Source organism: Diceros bicornis, unplaced genomic scaffold, assembly GCF_020826845.1.
Source record: "Diceros bicornis minor isolate mBicDic1 unplaced genomic scaffold, mDicBic1.mat.cur scaffold_54_ctg1, whole genome shotgun sequence".
Classification (NCBI taxonomy): Eukaryota; Metazoa; Chordata; class Mammalia; order Perissodactyla; family Rhinocerotidae; genus Diceros; species Diceros bicornis.
Genome location: NW_026691418.1, coordinates 5345701 through 5361676, shown reverse-complemented (window position 1 = coordinate 5361676; position 15976 = coordinate 5345701). Strand labels below are relative to the sequence as shown.

The following is a 15976-nucleotide window of genomic DNA, read 5'->3' as shown; positions in this document are numbered from 1 at the left end:
TAGTGACAAGAAACTTTCAATGGGCAGCAAAGACAGATGGGCATATTTCCAATTTAGACCCATGTGCCTCCCGGTCATCAAAAAGACAGTGCATTATCTTAATTTATGATGATTTGAGGCATTAAAATCTTGTGATGGGCCAAAGATACACTTCTAAGAGGAGTGAGGCACATGGTAGTTGTAAGTAGATTAATACACTTGGTGAATATCAAACTCTGAACCAACTTTAGTGTTCTAATCAATTAAAATGTACAACAAATTTATTTAGGTAGATTAAATGATATTTAATGTTATGCCTGATTATTACTCTTCAATAATGAACAAGAAGCTCATGTAAATAACTATAATTGGTCTTACTTTAAAACATGATAGTCAGGACTGTTTGAGATAAGCTGGAGAGAAGGAAGGGGAGAAATAGACAAAAGTTAGCTGCTCTGAAGCCACTGTCAAGACCTCCGGATCTACGTTTAACCCAGGAGATCGAGGCAAAGTGCTGTGCCCCTAGATCCCCCTGCACTGTGGTTCTCAGGGATGTCACAGGGCTGAAGCAGCTTCCTGAATCCTGTTTACATGTCCATGTGTACAATACCCCTGACCATGGGGATGAACCACCATTCAATCATCCCTTACACCCCTCTAATTAACAATTAGATTTCAGAATCATTGTATCATTACATGATAATTTATTCCTCAAACCTGTAGGATGCCGAGTTAAAAGAAAATCAAATATTAATGGCTTATTTTCTTTGAAATACCAAGATGTTCTTTCACACTTAGAATCCTGATTAGAGGATAAATCCATCAAATCAATGGAAACAACTTAAGAAATGGACAGAGGGATATTTCATTCATATATCTACACTTTTCATTGTTGCAAAAATAGAGTTACATTTAAAAAAACTAGAACTTTTGAAATTTCATTAAAGATTTTGTTCTGCTTATATTCCCTTTGGTTTACCAAATCAAACTCACTCTTTAATGGGCATTTCTAGCATTAAGTGCTAGTAAAAACAGTTTTTTTAAATTCTTATTTTTCCCAGGTCAAAGAACAAGGACAGAGGTCATAGAGAGGTCAAGTCTAATCTACCTAGGGATGTGGCAGCCTTAACTATGGATGTTCAAGCCAGACATTGCCAGCAGAACCACATCTCTTCATCAATAGGTTAGTTTCTACTAGTAATCACAGAGACTTGAGGATATCAAAAGAAATTCTTCATTAAGAACCAAAGTTATAGGGCCGGTCCAGTGGCTTAGCAGTTAAGTGCACGCGCTCCGCTGCTGGTGGCCCTGGTTCGGATCCCGGGTGCGCACCGACGCACCGCTTCTCTGGCCGTGCTGCGGTCGCATCCCACATACAGCAACTAGAAGGATGTCAGCTATAACATACAACTATCTACTGGGGCTTTTGGGGAAAAAATTAATAAATAAAAAAACTTTAAAAATGAACCAAATTTATAGATTCCTATCTTGGGTTCATTACTTTGAATTTTTGACCCAAATCATATATATAGATTGGACCATGTTCATTTCTATTTTCTTTAGAAGATGCAGCCTACAGCTGAAGAGAAACAGATACAACACCAACATCTTATCCTCTCTGAAGCCCAACTGAGAGCCCCTGGAGTCAGAAGTTTTCAAGACAAGAAAAAGTCATCCTTCTTCTGAACAGAGACTGTAGAGGCTATACAAACATTCAACTCTATTTATTTTGTTTTTTATTTTTGCTTTGTGAGGCAGATCGGCCCTGAGCTAACATCTGCCAATCCTCCTCTTTTTGCTGAGGAAGACTGGCCGTGGGCTAACATCCATGCCCATCTTCCTCCACTTTATATGGGACGCCGCCACAGCATGGCTTGACAAGCAGTGCGTCAGTGAGTACCTGGGATCTGAACCCGCAAAGCTTGGGTCGCCGCGAACCCCGGGCCACCACAGTGGAGCACGTGCACTTAACCGCTTGCGCCACCGGGCCAGCCCAAACATTCAACTTTAAATTGTTAACGTGACTTGTTAGAATGTGATGCAGCAAGCATAATATCTTCTAAGTTTCATGATTTTTCTCCAGAATACTGAGATGGATGACCTTGAACTCCAGTTTCCACATAAATGTCTTGATTCAGAGATAAAATTAATTTCCCTATAAAATAATTCCCATAAAATTGTTAAAAATATATCATAGTCTCTGACTAAAAGGGAACAAAGCAAATTGAGCAGTTGAATAGCAGTGTAATAAATTCCATACAAGGATCTTACTGTAGCATTATGTATAATAGTGAAACTGGAAATAACCCCATCTCTTTCAAAGAAGAAATAAAGAGATCATGGTATGCCTGTTCTTTGGAGTAGCTCTAAAACTTCTAAAAAGCTAAGTTAGAGTGACGTGCACTGATAAGGAGAGACGTCTATGATATATATTTGGGAAACAGCAAGTTGAAAAACGATGTAGTTATGTAATTTATTTATATTAAAAAATATTTATGTGTATTTATAAATTCATAGGAAATGTCCAGAAGAATAAGCTGCCACCTCTTAACAATAGTTCCTTCTGAGTAGGGGAGTGAGTTTGCAGGGAAGGGGATGGAAGGGGAAAGTTTCACTTTACTCTACATAGATCTGTGTAATTTGACTTTTTTTACAAAGTATGTAATTCTTTCATGATTAGAAAAATGAGTGATGTGACCATTTGGTGCAGGGCAAAAATATTATGTTCACCAGTCTCTGTACTGTATGTTACTGCACAGCACGGACTGTAGGAGAAAGCCCAGAGGAGCAATGAAGACAAAAAGACATAACACCTGCAAAAAGTCGGTGAAGTATTTCTACATAAGAAACCTTACAGATGGGTGATGGTCAGTATCTTCCACTACTCCAGCACTTGCAATGAACCTAGAACCTGCCCAGGGTAGGCCGGACGACCATGCCCTGCTAGTCCACTCCCCACCCAGGGCCTGTTTGTGCAGGGTGGCTGCCAACTAGCAGACAATGGACTCAGGATGGGCCGTGTGCCTTTGGTGAGGCTGGCAGAGAGGGACAAAGTGTAACACCAGCTAAGTGCACACACCTGAGAGGCGGAGTTCCAGGTGGAGACTCAAAATGCACCAAGAAACTGTGTGAAGGAAGCTACTCGACATCTCTGAGCCTCAGTGTCCCCCCTGTAAAATGGGGATCACAGGCATACTTCACAGAGCTGTTGGGGAAGATACATAGAAGTGCCTGTGACAGCCAGTGTCACATTATTAACAAAGTCATATCCGACTTCAGAATAATCGATGAAAAGAATAATGTGATGAGACCAAAGACGAGATGCCCAGCTTCATAAGCAGCCCCAGCAGCATGAGAATGAGAGGAGCTCCAACTAAGCAGGGTTCTTCACAGCTCCACTTTAGAGGACGAACATGGGCTACACCAGGGTAAGTGGCTGTTGTACAGTGACTCGTGTAGTGAGGGTGGGTCCCTAAAGACACTGTGAAATCCAGTTACACACAGTGGCTCCCAGGAAACAACTACAAAGCAATTAATGCAGCAGTTAGGAATGGGAAGGGGCTGAGCAGAGGAGGGTCAGAGCCACAAAATCTGACGGAAGACACTTAACCACGACGAGCGCCCAGCTCTGTCAACAGCTTCTGTGGTTGCACCAGGAGATCAAATGTCTGAGGCAGCCATTGTGGGGACTGCTGGGAGCACAGTGGTCACTGAAGCCACACCCCAACAACAGTGCATCGGAGCACACAGACCCAGAGACTTTCCTCTCAATTAATCCTTGTTTCAAGATGAGGAATACCCTCATGTTACACTGTCTCCTTCCAACACTTGTGGACGAGTGTCATCAGAAACCCCTGAAGAGGTCACAGGCCAGAGTAGGATGGAACACTGGGGGCTGGGGGGTGGCGCTTCACCTGACCACACGGACTATCACCTGGGCATGTTGAACACGAGAGAAGAACCCGAGGATGTGGTCTAACGAGAATTCCCCCTCTTGCCACATTCAGAGACACTGCAGAGATTCTCATCCTTTCTTTACAAAAACGTTGAAGAATTCATGTGTCATTAATTGATAAAGAGGCAAATTCTTGACAAAGTGACAGGGTCTAGTTTCCATGATCAGGTTTTCCAGTTGTTTTGATAATAATCCACATTCAGTAATCGGAAATGTAGCCTATTGGGGTGTGTAATATAAACAAGGACTTGTTTTCATTTAGATCAACTCCCAGACTTTTAAGGGTGACATAAATCAGAAAAACAGCTAATCATTCCTCCACAGGTTTCAATAAGACTTTTAAGTTAATTTACCAATCTCAGGAAAAGAGAATATGGCAATTCAAGTTTTTTGTTTCTGCATTCAAGCGTACAGTACAGCCAAGAGAATGAGAAGCAAAAAATTAACAAGAAAGTCTTGCTTGCATTTTATCTTTTGCAAATGAGCAGGATATTTTATGTTCTGTTATTTTCACTGATGTAATCAATTTTTAAAGAATACGGTACATCTGACTATCCCAAGGCGTGTTTATCCGGGAACCTTGCCTGAATCCAAAGCAGAGATGTTAAGGCTGACGGGTTTCAAATACTGCCCAGGTGCTGTCTACCATGAACATCCCTCTCCCAAAGCTGGACCACCGTTCTCTTCCTGAGGGATCAGAATCACCATCCATGTCCCTGAGAGACTGGCCAGTTAGGCCTGAGCTGAGATTAGGTGATCAATCTAAAGGGCAAAATGCTTAAGCTATTCTCATCTTAAGGATGTTATTTTGGAGACTTCTGCACTGGAATGGGTTGGTGAAAACGATCTACTAGATACTTGCCTGGGAATTGATTTTTTCTCCTCTGCTCTTAGTGGATCCTGGGGAAACCAGTGATTAACCTCACAGATGCCTCAACTTCCACATCTGCGAAAAAGGCAAGCAACAGCCAATGTTACCACCCTGCAAACTCTTAAGTTGTGCTTGCAAGAGGGGCCACAAGGGCGAATGTCTCCTAAAAGCTGATGAAATGATGGCACTTTGGCTGGAGAAGGCAGAGGGCAGCAGGCAAAGTGGAAAGTTTCTGGGATGTCAAACCAGTTCCCATAAGCAATTTGGAGAAGCACCTGGCCCTGGACTAGGTAGGAGGCTGTGGTAAGACCCACAGGCACACAGGGGGGAGGAGGAATCAAGCAACGGAGGGAGGCAGTGGGATAGAGGCGCGAGTCCAGCTTCAAATTTGGACAAAAGCAGTTGCACACTGTAGGCCCGTGGCTGCCCATGCAGCTGCCACACCCTCCTAACTCCCTGGTCCCTCTCGTCCCGTCACATCCCTCCGGGACTCAGTCCAGTTGGAGCAAGTGTAGGACCAGAGTCCTGAGTCAATGGAGGTTTGGCCCTCAGGCAAGCTTTCACCGCCCTGCTCCTCCCCCCAGGGCTAGGCACCGCCCCGTGCCCAGAGCATCTTGGGAGTTGTAGTCATGCAGTCCTGCAAACTCCCAGCCGGGAATGGTTAAGAGACAAAAGCACCCAGCCTGCACAGCCAGGGGACCCAACTCCCACCTGTCCCTACACCCCTGACCCACGCCCCTCTGCTTCTACACCCCACCTTCTACCTCGCCTCTTCTCTATATGATGCCCTCTCTCCATGACTTGCCCATCCACCAGAGTATGTGCAGTGTGGTTGGGCTGCATCCTTTGAGGCCGGTACTCAGGTAGGGGTGGGGCTCACCAGCCTGGCTATTGCTGAGGATACTTGCAGCCCTGGTGGAAGCTCCCTGGCCAGTATTTGAAATGTAAATTCAATATCTAAAATGGAAATACCGGGTGCAGGGGATCCTGGAATTTGCCTTTTCAAGGCCATCTGTCCTACCATCCCCTCCATCCATCCAGCCAGCCATGATCCTCCCTCTGGACCCCGTGATCAGGGTTGCTGCAGAGATCCTCTCTTTGGAACCCACTCAGCTTAAGGGCCCATACCCATCATAAAAACTCAAAGCCATGCCACTTGCCAAATTGAGGCAAAAATGGAACGACCCAGGGGGGCCACTCAAGGGTGAGGGCATTAGTAGATACTTGGGAATATTAAAATCCATCTGATGATATCATGAGTGAACGTGTTCCACTTTAAAACAAAACACTGCTGTTATTCTGAGATATTGAGTTAAGATCTTTTTGCAAATATGCCGGATTTAAAATGTTTATTGATGTATAACATGCGTATAGAAATATACGCAGAAGTCATCCATGTAAACCTCAAAGAATTATTACAAAGTGAACACACTTGTGTGACCAAGAACTAGCACCAGCTTCACTCAGGCTCCAACAATACCTTTATCCCTCCTTCCTCCCCAAACGTAAGTGACATCTTACCAGCGAACACTATATATCGAGTTTGTCTTCTTATACGTGTTTTATTACAGACCAATTTAAACAATATACAAAATAAACAAAACAACATAATAGGCTAGTCACCCAGCTTCAACAACTACTAATCATCTGTCATTTTTGTTTCTTCCACACGCCATCCCATTCCCACCTCACTTTATTATTCTTTTAGTCCTTTGTGTGTGGGGGGGGATAAGAAGTACGCACACTGAAAGGCACAAATCTCAACCTTACATTTTTGGCAAATAAACATGCCCATATAACCTTCACCCCTTTAAGAATAGGATATTTCCATCACCCCCAGAAAACATCTTCCTGTTCCTTCCTAGGCAATTTTGTCCTTCCCCCGAGGCAACCACTGTTCTGGTTTTTTCAGCATAGGTTAATCTTGGCTGAAATCATCCCATGTGTATTGTTTTCTGTCCAGCTTGCTTCCCTTTTTACGAGGTTGATGAGACTCACCCAGCATGTGTGTGTCAGCGTTTGCTCCTCGGCACGGGTGAGGGCGTTCTGCTCTGTGGATGCCCCACAGTGCCGAATCCTCCTCCTGGGGAAGTGCAGGTCATCTCCTGTGAACATTCTTGTACAAACCCTTTCTGTATGCTATTTAATTCCTTTGTTAGCATTTAAGAGGCACACCTTTGCATTTTTTAGTGGTTGGTCCAGATTACAATATGCATCTTTAACATATCACAGCCTACCTAGACTTAATAGTGCACCAGATTAATCAATGTAAAATATGGAAGACTTGTTACAGAACAGTTCCATTTACCTCTGTCTGTCCTTTGTGCTATTGTTGTCATAAATTTTACATCTACCCATGTTATAAATCCCACAATACAGTGTTATAATTTTTGCTTTCAATAGTCATAGGTCTTTTAAAGTAATTAACATTAAAATGTTATGTATTTTGAGGCAGAGGATTTGAGGCTCTGCAAATGTTTTTTTTTTTTAAGTTTCACCCACAGTTTTTGCATTCATCAGTCAGCCTTACCGACAGTAATTATTACTGTGGTGTTCTAGTGGCGATTTTCTATTTCATGCTCTCCAGCTACATTTATTGTTTGGAATTCTGTGAGGAAGATTCCTTCCCTCCCTCTTCCTTCCTTCTTCCTTTCTTTTTCTTATTCTTTTTTATTCCTCTTTCTTTCTTCCTTTCTTATTTAATCTATTTTATGTCAGTATAGACTCATGGATATTTATTTTATTCTCTGTGTAATAATCCAATGCTACCATTATTTATTATGTTGCTCACAGTTTTCCAGCTTGAGCCATTGAGAAGACTTTCAGATTGATTCCTTTTGACACCTCTCATCGTTTGCTGTGTTTTATTTAAAGCACTTTCCTACTTTCTGGCACTACAAGATGGTCCAGGCTCATATTGTATTTTCCATCTTCAGCCCTAGAATTAGCCATTTCTCCAAGAAAACCTGGTTCTTTTTATTGGAGAATGATATTTAGAAAGCAAGATCTGGGAGCTAAGTGTGCTCATTCATACTAGGGTGTCACTGCTTCTTGACCCTCTCAGCAGAGCTTGGAAATGTATGTATAAATATAAACTCAGGTCTACACATCTATCTATTTATCTATCAATCTATCCATCTATCTGGATAGATATATTAGAAGTGACACGGATTCATACTGATACTTCCAACTCCTATCCAGCACCACAGAGTTTATTCTAGCATTCTCCTTTTGTTTATTTTTAACTTCTTTCACCAACAGTGAGAAACTTAACTCCAGTTAGCTACAATATATTTCCTAATGTGTCAACTAGTTTCAGAATTGCTAATCCATACCCTTATGAAAAACAAACTTACCACCTAGAGTACAGTGTTTGTGTACGATACTTTAGTTTTACAGTATCCCATGAAAACACTGTCTTCCAATGTAACTTAGGTCAGGACCTTTCATCCCCACCCATTATGTGTGGCTATGTCACATGCTTGTAATACAGTGAGATTCATTTTCACTGCATTTCATTTGAGTTCCCCAGCATCCAGATTGATTTTTAAAATTTGCAGAGTAAAATTCACTCTTTGTGGTGTACAGTTCTGTGGTATTTGACAACTTTATGGTCATGTATCCACCTCCACAGTAGCATACAGAGCTGTTTTTTTAACCCCCCATAATTCTTTCATACTGTCCCTGTGTAGTCAACCCCTTCCCCCATTCCATCCCTTGGCAACCACTGATCATTTTTCACCTCTGTAATTCTGACTTATCTAGAAAGTCATACAAATGAAACCATATACTGTACAGCCTTTTAAATAGGGCTTCCCTCCCTTAGAGAAATGCAACCAAGATTCATCCATGTTTTTGTGTGAATCAAGAGTTTGACCTTTTTATTGCCAAGTAGTATTCTAATGTCCCAATTCACCACAGTTTCTTTCTCCATTCACCTGATGAAGGACATTTAGTTTATTTCCAGCTTGTGGCAATTATGAATAACATGGTTATGAAGATTCACCCAAAGACTTTGTTTAAACATTAGTTTTCAATTTGCTTGAGTAAATCCCTAGGAGTGAGATATGTAAGTCATATAATAAGTGCATGTTTAACTTTATAAGAACCTGCGAAACCGTTATCCGAATGCAACTATCATGTTGCATTCCCAGTTCTGCCCCTTCTCCTTTCTCAGCTCTCATGTTTGAAGTCTGTGGTCTGAGTCTTTGCACAGTTATTAGGCCCCTCCTGCCAGTGCCTCGATGACATGACTCCTGGTCCCAGTGGTGGGAAGCTCACCCCTTCCTGGGCTCCTTCATTGCCTTGAGCTAAAATCCTCCTCCCTGAAAGTATTCTTCATCAGCTTCCACCTGTGCCTTTCCCGGGTTCCCTGAGCTGCTGTGTCATCCAGGACAGGAGACGTCAATGAGGCGACAGAAGCCAGAGGAAGCAGGGCTCCAGATCCCCCTCAAAGCACATTCTCTTCCCTTCCCCAGTAATGTCAGGGCCTGAGGAAACTTTCCTCACTCCATGCGATCCTCTGGGCTCTGCAGGTCCTCTCCATTCAGCGTTGAAAAGAGACATGGAGATGGGTGTCCAGGTGGGTAGGCCTCTCTCCATGTGAGAACCACCTGGGTGGACCAGACAACCCCCACAGGGCTAGCATTGCCCTTCAGTCAGTTGGGACCTCCTGGGAGACAGCAAATCCTGGCGATAGGGTCTGACCTGGTTTGGAGGCTTGGAGTCTTTCTGAAAACTTAAGCCAGTGGTTCTGCTTCAGGAATCAGTTTCCCTAAGTGACAGATCCTGGCTTGAGGCAAATTGAAGATTTTCAAGTGCTTTCAACAACAGAACTCTCTGTCCACATGTAATTAAGACTGTTTAAAACACATCTGCTGAGAAGATAAGAGAATGGAGGCCCCAGGTGACAATAGGAGAACCCCCTCCCCAGTCCCAGACACCTCAGGGCTCAGAGGACACAGTGAAAATTCTCATCCAGGCTGTCTGAATCTTCTGGGTTTTCAAACAAAAGGGATTTACCCTCAAACCACTCCACAGTGTCTCTTTCCTTTTTGCCCTCCTCAGGAAGAAATGTACAAAACTTAAAAAGTTGATGAAAACAAACCAGCAGGAGAGCAGGAAGATGCTCAAGGAGGTGAGTGGAGGCTGGAGATCTGGAAGGAGGGGAGGTGAGGTGGGGAGGGACCAGGCAGGATGTGCTTTGGGAAGTTTTTCACTTAAGGTTCCCTGAGAAATAACGGTCTGTCTTGTCCAGCTTGACAGGAAGCGGGGGGTGTGAGCTGCAGGGGCAAGTGGGGACTGTTTGGGGCAGGAGGCCTTGGTCACGGGATACAGTGATGTCGTCTGGACTGTTCCAGGAGGTGAAGAGCTGGCAGAATGAGCAGGTCTCTGGCTTCCATGCGGACCTATCAGCCGGCCCTCTTCCTCCAGGCTGGTGGGTGGATGGAGTGGGTGGGGGTTCCTTTCTTCCTACAGCAGCCCAGCCTGTCCTCAGGAAGCCAGGCCCCTGTTGCTCCTTCTGTCTTCACTGCACCTCACAGGGGTGGGCACTCTGCCTGCCCCAGGGATGGGCACTGTGAGGTCACACAGGTCTTGTGGACACAGGGGCTGCCCAGCCTTGGGCCAAATGGTGGATCTGGGACAGAACTGTGTGGTCTCTGGGACTGTGCACTCTAGCCAGATAGTGGTCACTGCTGACAAACCAGTGAGGCTCGCCCGGTGCCTTGTTGACAAGGATATGCCCCAGATTGCAATGAGAATTATCGGGGAACCTAGAGATTCTTAATGGACATTCCTGACAGGACACTAGAAGTTTCCAAGTAAAAAAGGATGCAAATGTCACCATTACACAGCGCTGTGGTAACCCCCTACACTGTCACTCAGATGTGGCACAAGGGGAATCCTTCCTGAGTGAATAAAGGAGGAGTTCTGTGCAGGGTCCATCATGAGGGGATCCTAGGGAGCTAAGGCCTTTGGCATGGCCTCAGGTCCAGCGTGGTGTCAGAGAATCCTAGGGTGCTGGAAAACACAGAATCCACTTGGATAGGACCCCGAGACACCTTGTGCCTCCCAATCCATGGCTCAGGCTGACTGAGGGCCTCAACACACCCCGAGAGTCAAGAGGACAGGACCTTGGTCAGAGGTGTGTCTGGAGGAGGAGTGAAGGCCGGGGGCCAGGCCCTTTGGCTGGGAGGGGGGACGGTCTCCTCTGTGGGCCCCTGAGCAAGTCACTGCCCCTCTGTGGGCCTCAGTCTCCTCATCTGGGAAATGGAAGGAGATGATCTGTGGTGCAAGCCTCATAGGGGTGATGAGGTACAAGAGGGAGAGGAATGTGCAGGAGCTTTGTGCTCCTCCTCGTCGAGGGAGGAGGGGAGAGTACTGGTGACAGTCAGATGACACTGAATCCTCAGGGGACCCTGGGAGGCATGGGAGTCCTCCTTATACTTTCCTGATGAGGAGAGAGGCTTAGGGGCCTGGGCAGGCCTGAGGGCACAGAGGAGGGATTGTTGGAGCTGGGAGTGATCTAGAATCAGAGCACTCTGGAATGGGATCAGCCATAGACATCAGATGTCCAGGGTCCAGGATCAGGGGCCTGGGAGACATGGGGAAGGGAGCATGGCCTCCCTGAGCCTGTCCTTGACCCTGCAGGAGATGAACTCTGTGTGGGCCACCCTAGAGATGGATACACAGGGAGCCCAGGAGAGGCAGCAGCAGCAGGCGAAGGGCCCTGAGGGGGAGGGTCCAGGTGTTAGAGGAGGGGTACTCTCTCCTCACGGCTTGAGGCCTCCCTAAGAGAGGGGTACCTCCTCCTCCAGCCCAGCTCCTGGAGCCCCAGAGCCTGAAATGCCTGCCCTGGAAGTGACCAGGAGGAGGCCTGGAAGGGCTGGGCCGAGGATGGATTAGGGAGGGGAGGGGCAGGGAGCACATACTCTGGGATTTGCCAAAAGCCGCCCCTGGGAGGTGACTGGGGAAGTTGAGTGGTCCTGGAGGGGGCAACTGGGGGCAGGCCGCTGAGGGACCTAGGCTGCTCTCTGTGGGAGTCTGTGGTGGGCAGGAGGCTGGGGTGAAGGGATTTGGGGGAGGGTCCATGGGGGCACCTGAGAGGTGGGACTCATCTCACCACTCCCACCCTGAATTCACAGGGTGTCGTCCCCTCCTTGGGCACGTTCCTCTATCACCTGAAGCTGCTGAACATTGGGATGGAGGATGATCTGGAAGTGAGTGAGCCTGGAGGTGGGACCAAGGAGCAGGATCCTGAGGTTTGGGAGGCGAGAGCCCTGCACTGGGCCCTGAACTCTCAGTACCTGGCAAACCTTCTCTCATGAGAGCCCCATGGCCACCGCTGGGAGCTGGGGTGTCAGGCCCATCTTAACAATGCATGAATAGACGCTCTGAATAAGCCCCCCACCAGGCTCCCTGGGCTGGTGAAGCTCAGAGCTGCCTGCCTGCAGAGCTGCAGGAGGCTGTGTCTGAGCTGCACTCAGCCTCCCCCTCAGACCCTGCCCCTGGGGGAGTGCCATCAGCCCCTGCAAGTGAGGAAGCACTTCTGTGGTCCAGCTGTCCCTTCCTCCCTGAGGCCTCAGTCTCCCCATCTGTCATCAGAGATGGTGTGCTACATAAAGTCTCTGGCCTCAGTTCCCCTGTCCCTCCTGCTCTGGGGCCCAGAGCCTGGCCCAGTGTCAAGTTCTCTTTGTGGAAGCTCTGCCCTCTGCTGGGCCCTGATGTTCTTGCAGCCTGAGAAAGGGTGGGATGGGGGTTGGTTATGGCCTTAGGGGGCTGTTTCTGATGGACATTAGCTGTCTCCCTTCCAGGGAAATCGGGTCAACTTCCAGAAATGGTATGAGGTGAGCAGCTGTGGGAGGGTGGGGAAGTGGAAATCACAGACCTCAACTGGCAAGACTTTCTCTGGCCTCATCCCTTGGGTCTTACGTTCATTGGGAGAGTCAGATCCACAAAGCTGGGAATCCCATCACGTTGGCGAGTGTGGGAGGGGCTGACATCAAGGACACCTTCCTGGATAAGGAAGAAATTCCAGCCAACTGTGAGGACAGGCAAGTCCTGAATGGAGTGGTAAGGAAGGAGGGTTCCCGAGTGAGCACAGACCCCAGACCAGATCCTCAATCCGCACAAGTCCCTGGCAGTGTTCCCCACCCAAGCTCTGTCTGCATCCTGTCCTTCCTCCCAGAAATTAAAAGTCATCAGGAGGATCCAGCTGCTCCAGCAGGATGCAAATGCGTATGACCTGGAGCCTGAAGAGTGATTTGGGGCCTGGTTCCAGGCCATGGAGCTCCTCAGTGTCCATGAGAGGTGAGGGGGACAGGAGTTGGGTGAGGGCAGGGCAGACTCTCTCTGAGGGCCAGATCCAGAGCCTGTGGCCTGGCTCGCTAATCAGCCTCAGAACTCGTAGCGGGGTGGCCCATGGGGCACTGGGACTCAGCTGCTGGCAGGATCTGGGAGAGGCACATGAGGTGTCGCTCTTGGTAGCTCAAAGGTCCACTCTGTCCTGTAGCTACTGGGTCTCCTGCTAGCTGGAGCTTGCACACCAGAAGGCGAGCAAAATGTGGCTCTTCAAGAGAAAGAGGAACCGGACATCCTCCAGTTTAGGGCAGAGTGAGTGTTGGGACCAGCAGCGACTGAATCCAGGGGCTCAGTACACCTTCGGCCTAAACATGGGCCTGGATCCCAGCTCCACTGCTGACCAGGTCTGGGACAGACTGCTCCCCTCTCCTCTCTGGAATTCAGTTGCCTCCTCTGAAATGGATGATGCTAAATGATGCCTCCTGCATCAGGGACAAACGGGGGGACTCAGCACTCTGCACAGGGTTTTGATCAGAGTGCAGGGGGGCAGGGAGGTGTGCCATGAATCTCAGGAAGGGACCCCAAAATAGTCTGTTTCTTCTCTTCAGCCACCACGCCCTTGGCGATGAGCCGTCACACTCTGGAGACCACAAGTGCAGCTCCTCCGGACCAGCAGGGACACTGGCGCCCTCGGGGTGCACCGGGCCAGCTCTTCCCACCCTGAGTGAAGGAGGACATCCTAAGACTTTCCCTGGTTTCCCCTAAAGCCCCAGAGGGAGGGAACCACCCCCTCCAACTCCCTGACATCTGCACCCCAGCGACTGTTAACCCATTGGGGAGGAGTGATATTATTTCTTTACTAGTAAATGGTAGATTTGACTCTTACATTGTATCTTGTTTCTGTCACAGCCTGGGTGTTGTGGTGTGGTTCTTTCACTTCTTATGCTCATTTAAACAAGACACAGAATCTCACTTTCCTCCTTGAATTAAGAACTTGTGTATGCTCACAGCTTATTTTATGTGGGAGAAGGGAGGAGGACCAGCCTCCTCCCTGGCTACTGAATGAAACCCTCAAGTCTCCCTTCCTCAGAGGACAGGTGCATTTCTGTGTGGGTCACCTGGGCCAGGAGCAGAGACAGCCCCTCAGATCTCCCTGGATGTAGAGGTTGGAGGGACTTTCCCAGGCAGAGCAATAACCACTGAAATGTGGGTGTCTTTCAAATAGCACCTACCAGGACCATGTCCTTCCCCAGGACAGTGGCTGTCTTTCTACAGCTTTCCAGGAAGAAGGAATGTTTTTTGCTTCTCTTGTTGAGGTTTCTTTGATCAGATATTGGAACTTGCCATTTTCTAACAAGTCTCTGGATTTGCATGAACACTAAATGAGAAATAAATGAAAAAAGATAAATGTTTGCATGTGTAACGGACAAGGATAGAGGAAGACCATGTGCAGATGGACTAAGGGTGCACAGGACATCCCCGTCAGGCCGCCTCTAGGGCTCCCTGTTCACCCTTTGCCTAGATTGGAATCCTCCTGTGATCCTGGCCCATGCTCTTGGAAGTCCTTTTTCCGCTTGTTTCATATCCAGAGGGAAAGATTCATGATGCAGCTTTTAAACCTACAACAGGATTTTGTTCCATAAACCTCACTGCTCCCTGTGAACTAGGATTTCCAGCATCCCTGCACAGCTTTGTATGATTCTATTTGGCCAAAAATTCACTAGAAGGCCCCTAGCCTTTCTGTCAGGTACACCGTAGCCATTCCTCCCCAGCTGGGCCTGAAGGATCAGGGGTAAGCTCTGGTTTGCCAGGACAAGAGATCTTAATCCTGTCCACTGAATGACCCACACCGTCCCTTGCTTCCCTGGGTGACATCTGGGCCCATGTGATTCTGAGGTCCCTGGTCTCAGAAAATCACTAGTTTACACACTCACTCGTGTTGTTACTGACTTGTCCCAAACGGGCTGCTGGGTCTGAGGGAATAGAGCACGTAGCCCCTGGGACAGCTGTGTTCTTTTCTCCAGTCTGTGCTGTGGTTATATGGATTTGTGTTACAGGGATGTGAAACTTTCCTGTTGGGAGTTTTGAAAGATGAGGCAGGAGAGGGGTAGGTATAGAAGTGGGTCCAGCAGGGGAATGCCACCAATCTTAGTCACCACAGGTACAACCTTACCAATTAAAATGGTGAAATGCTCCCCAGGTGAGTGGTTAAAAGACACTGCTCAGAGCTCATGCCGAGAACCCACCCGACGACCTGGAGCTAAAGGGTTAGCACCCCGCATTTTGAACATCATGCCCTGGAAATACCCTGTAAGACAAGGGCCATTGTCTTGAATTCCTTGGTACTTCTTCCCCCTCCTTTCTGAAGGCTTCAAGTCTCACCCAGGGAGGCCTTTTCAGTTCAGCCAGAAGCAGAGTAGAAATCCTAGTTCCCACAGCCCAGGCCCTTCCTTTCAAGGCACTGCCATCCAGGAAAGAATGAATTCACACATCTGTGTAGACAACACAAACACACACACTCATATCCCACCCAAATCCCAAGACGCATGAACTACTAAGAGATTAAAAGTGAGAGATTAAAAGTGACTTCAGAAACAGATCAACCAGTTGCAAAAGAAGGGTTTCATTAAGATCCTGACTCAAATAAAATGTAAAACCAGGAAATAACCTTGACAAAACTGGGAGACTTTGGATACTGACTAGATAGTTGATTATCCGAATGACATTTTTATTTTTGTATGTGATAACGTTATTGTGTTTGTGTTCCAAAAATCCCTCATCTGTAAGAGAAACTGAAATATTTACAGCTGAAATGATGTGCTCTCAACCGTCTCCTCTGGTTAATTCTTGGGGTCTTGGTGTGAGGATAA

At 47.1% G+C, this 15976-nt stretch overlaps 1 long non-coding RNA gene across 1 annotated transcript; it reads left to right on the top strand.

Moving 5' to 3' along the window:
• The first annotated feature begins 11973 nt into the window (after window positions 1-11973).
• On the top strand, window positions 11974-13090 carry LOC131403045 (uncharacterized). Its single transcript, XR_009219175.1, has 3 exons — window positions 11974-12067; window positions 12620-12652; window positions 12994-13090. It is a non-coding gene; the product is annotated as an uncharacterized LOC131403045 (long non-coding RNA).
• Window positions 13091-15976: the final 2886 nt, after the last annotated feature.